Source organism: Tamandua tetradactyla, chromosome X (genome assembly GCF_023851605.1).
Source record: "Tamandua tetradactyla isolate mTamTet1 chromosome X, mTamTet1.pri, whole genome shotgun sequence".
Classification (NCBI taxonomy): domain Eukaryota; kingdom Metazoa; phylum Chordata; class Mammalia; order Pilosa; family Myrmecophagidae; genus Tamandua; species Tamandua tetradactyla.
This window is the reverse complement of record NC_135353.1, coordinates 113,496,439-113,501,244: the sequence shown is the minus strand read 5'-3', so window position 1 is coordinate 113,501,244 and position 4,806 is coordinate 113,496,439. Positions and strand designations below refer to the sequence as shown.

At 41.3% G+C, this 4,806-nt stretch overlaps 1 pseudogene; it reads right to left on the bottom strand.

Annotated features, from left to right (window-relative positions):
• Positions 1–862: 862 nt before the first annotated feature.
• LOC143671259 (low molecular weight phosphotyrosine protein phosphatase pseudogene) lies at positions 863–1,327 on the bottom strand (annotated as a pseudogene).
• Positions 1,328–4,806: the final 3,479 nt, after the last annotated feature.

Genomic DNA, 4,806 nt, shown 5'->3' with positions numbered 1-4,806 from the left:
GCATAAGATGAAATAACATACAGTGTCCTTTCTGGATTTAATTGAAGTTTCAGAGGCAAAGTGGTCCAAAGTGGGAGCAAAAAGTTGACTTCCTTGTGAAATAAACTAGATAAAGAAAAATAAGACTAATGCTAAAGATTTCTACCATAAATCATTCCCTTTCTTATCCTTTTAACATATAAATGTGCACCCTGGGAATCTGTAAATCAAAATACTTCCAATCAAGATTGTGAACTCCTATGACTAGGGGGGTATGTAATTCAATAAAAGGTCCTGGGGTAAAATAAAAGAAAAAAAGGTGGTGTAGGTGAATAGAGGACATTTGTCCATCAAGCTATACATTTTTGGCTTAATAAAGAGGTAGATTATTTAAAAGTCTTAATGGGCTCAGATATTGACCTGGAGCTGAAAGTGATGTTTCAATTACTTATTAAGATCATAATTAAGCATATTAGAAGGCTAGCCATCACTGGATAGTACCCTAAGATTAAACACTGAAAAAAAAAAGGTTGTTACAAAACATTATGTTTTGTGGTCCTACTATTTTGTTTGTTCCACTATTTTTGTAATTGGGCAAAAGAAGAGGTCCAATTTGTTTAAAAACCTTTAATGTACCCCAAAAGCTATCTGAATCAAATATGTTTATGAATTCTTTTGCAAAAACAACATTGATTTTGAATTATATATTTTTAAAGATAAGAAACAATAAGTCAATTGAAAAAAATGTTGTGGCCTTGAGCTATGAAACATCACATTTTTTACCACACTGACTGACAGATCATCACTGTAAAGGTGTGCTAATCATTGCTTCCATTGATTGCTTCCTTTGATCATTGCATGGATGCAATGATCAGCTTTACTGTCACTTCTCCAAAAACACATTGCAGCACCTAATACACTGCTGGTATATAGTCTCAAAGTTGGAGTCATTCCCATGATAGGGATCTTCAATGATAAGTTGCTTTTGTGGATCATATCTCCCAAGTTCAATTTTTGCTTTGCATTTTTTAACGTCACTCCCTTTTCTTTGCAAATATCTCAGATTTCTTTCATCCATACACAGTATATAATCAAATGTGGCAAAGTCTTCTTTGATAACCTGTCAGGCAATGTGATTCAAAGGAATATCATACTTCTTCATGCAGTTTTGCCTTCAATAATCAGGAGGGTTTCCCGTCTCATAGTTGGATGTTGCAGCACTGTCCATCACCCAATTATCTGAAATGTTTTGATCAGTTACAAGTTTTCTGAAAACTGCTCCTGCAATGGGTGACTGACAAATGTTATGAAGACATACAAACACCACTGACTTGGGTGGCTGGGCCATCTTCTCAAGAGCAAAAAGAAACACAGTGTGAGACAGAATGACCCGACAGAATTTGATCTCTAGTGTATTTTTTATCTCTTCTATTGGGTCTTTTATTTCCATCAGTTCTGCTGTTATTTTTACATCCTTTCAAATTCTTTGTTATGTTCACATAGTGTCTTTTCTTGGGGGGGAGGAGATATTGGCAGGCATCAGAAATTGAACCCTGGTCTCCGGCATGGCAAGCGAGAATTCTGCCATTGAGCCATCATTGCACTGCACCACGTAGTGTCTTTTTAATATCCTTTTTCTCTTTTGAGCCTTTACTAGATAGACCTGTAATGATCCATCCTGAGGAAACAGCTGCCCCTCCTGCATCCTGCTCTGAGGAAACAGCCATCCAATCTCCAGCCTGCCTTGAGACAACAGCTTCCTGGCCTCCGGTCTGTCCAGAGGAGTCTTCCATCCAAACTCTACCTAAATAGATTAACCTTTCAGTGCCTGCTAAACCTGTAACCACCTCCTTTGGGGAAACAACCTTCACTCCTGTGTGTGGAGCAGTTCAGTCAATCCTGTTTCATCAGATTAAACTGCAATGGAATGCCCTGAGGCAAATGGCTTGAAAGGAAATTCTGTTTCTTTTCATGACCCATCCACACTACCCCTCTTTCCTTCAAGACCTATAACTAGACTAAAGCCCCAACAGGCTCCGAAGGGTGAGGTACAAAGTGTGACTCCATGAGGAGGTATGCTATGTTCCAAAAGAACTGCATGAGTTTTCCAATCTACATAGACAGAAGTCAGGGGAATATGTGTGGGAACAGATATTAAGGATGCGGGATAATGATGGAAGGAATATAAAGTTGGATCAAGCTGAATGTATTGATATGGGCCCACTAAGCAGATTCTGCATTCAGCATTGTAGTTCAAAAGTTTAGAAAGGGTATTAACAGTTTGTTTGGATGGTTGATTGAAACATGGATCAAAAGGTGGCTAACATTACCTGAGGTTGAAATGCCAGAACTGCCCTGGTATAATGTAGATGAGGGGATCCAGAGGCTTAGAGAGACTGGAATGTTAGAGTGGATTTATCATGGAAAACCTGCTCACACACCCCAGGAATGCCCAGAGGACACATCTTTTACCAGAACTTTGAGAAATAAATTTGTGAGTTTAGCTCCATCATCCCTGAAGAGCTCTGTAGTTGCACTTCTCTGTATGTCATGTATTACTGTGAACCACTGCCACTGAGCTGGAATCCTTAAATATAATGGGGATGATCAGATCCTGAGTTGGCAGAAGCCATGTGGTGACAGTTAATCACCATAGACAAGGTGGATGTGGCCACCCTAATGGACAGCAAACTCAAAGCAACAGTCAAAATAATCTGATTCGCAGAGACTTGTGGCATTGTCTAGTAGATCATGGGATACCTAGAAATAAAATAGATGGGCAGTCTACTAAATTCTTGTTTGAAATATATAAGCAGAAGGTCAAGTGAACAGAAGGCTAATAAGAATTACAAAAACAGAGAGTCATGGCCCCTTAATCAACTCCCAGACTTGAGACATTTACAGACCCAGACCCCCTTGAATGCGGGGATGGTTGGTACCCATGGGGAAGGATCTTGTTACATTTTCCCAAATTTACACTGTTGACTTTCTTCCCAGCCTTTCCCAAGGAGACCTATGGCCTTTTACCAGGGTGACTGTTCACTGGGGAAAAAGAAATAATCAGAAATTTGGGGACTTATTAAACACTGGTTCAGAAGTAACATTAATTCCAAGAGACCCAGAACATCACTCTGATCACCCAGTCAGAGTAGGGGCTTAAGAAAGTCAGATGATAAATGATCAGGCCTGTCTCACAGTGGGTCCAGTGGGTCTCTGTACCCATTCCAGTTTTGGAATACATAATTGGAATTGACATACTCAACAACTGGCAGAATCTCCAGACTGGTTCTCTGACTCATGGAGTAAGGGCTATTATGGTAGGAAAGGTCAAGTGGAAGCTGCTAGAACTGCCCCTACCTAGCAAAATAGTGAATGAGAAGCAATATTGGATTCCTCAAGGGATTGTATAGATTAGTGCCACTTTTAAGGAATTGAAGGATGCAAGAGTGGTGACTCCCATCACATCTCCATTCATCCTTTCTATATGGAATTTGCAGAAAAGAGATGGGGCTTGGAGGGTGACAGTGGGTTATTATAAACTTAACCATGTGATGACTCCAATTGCAGCTGCAGTTCCAGATATTGTATCATTGCTTGAGAAAATCAGCACACGCCCTGATACCTGCTATGCAGTTATTCATCTGGCAAATGTTTTTTCCCTCAATAGCCGTTAATAAGGACCATGAGAAACATTTGTATTCAGCTGGTAAGCCCAGAAGTGTACTTTCACTGTCCTACCTCAGGGGTATATTAACTCTCCAGCCTTATGTCATAATCTTGTCTGTAGGGACCTTGATCATCCTCCCTCCCACAAAACGTAGCACTGGCCCATTATATTGATATCATGTTTACTGGACGTAATGCGCAGGAAGTAGCAACTACTCTTGGCTTATTGGTAAGGCATGTGCATGTCAGAGGATGGGCATTAAGTTCAACAAAAATACAGAGCCCCTCCACCTCAGTGAAATTTCTGGGTGTCCAGTGGTGTGGGACATGTTGAGATATCCCTTCTAAGGTAAAGGATAAGGTGTTGCATCTGGACCCTCCTATGACCAAAAAAGAGGCACAATGCCTAGTTGGCCTCTGGATTTTGGAGACAACATATTCCTCATTTGGGTGTACTGCTCTCGCCCATTTATTGAGTAACCAGAAAAGCTGCTAATTTTGAGTGGGGGCTGCAACCTGAGGAGGTGCTGTGACAAGTGCAGGCTGCTGTACAAGCTGCTCTACCACTTGGGCCATATGATTCAGCAGATCCAATGATGCTGAAGGTGTCAAGGGCAAATAGAGATGCTGTCTGGAGCCTCTGGCAGGCCCCTATAGGAGAATCACAATGCAGACCCTTAGGATTTGGGAGTAAATCCTTACCATCCTCTGCAGATAACTAGTCTCCTATTGAGAAACAGCTCTTGGCCTGTGTATTAGTTAGGGTTCTCTAGAGAAACAGAATCAACAAGGAACACATGCAAATATAAAATTTATAAAAGTGTCTCACGTGACCACGGGAAAACAGACTCCAAAATCTGGAGAGCAGGCTGTGAAGCTGACAATTCCGATGGAGGGTCTGGATGAACTCCACAGGAGAGGCTCACCAGCCAAAGAAGGAAGAGAGCCTGTCTCTTCTGAATTCTCCTTAGAAAGCTTCCAGTGATTAGACTGAGCATCACTCATTGCAGAAGACACTCCCCTTGGCTGATTACAGATGCAATCAGCTGTGGATGCAGCTGACGTGATCATGATCTATGAAATGTCCTCATTGCAACAGACAGGCCAGAACTTGCCCAAAGACAAACAGGTACCACCACTTGGCCAAGTTGACACATGAAC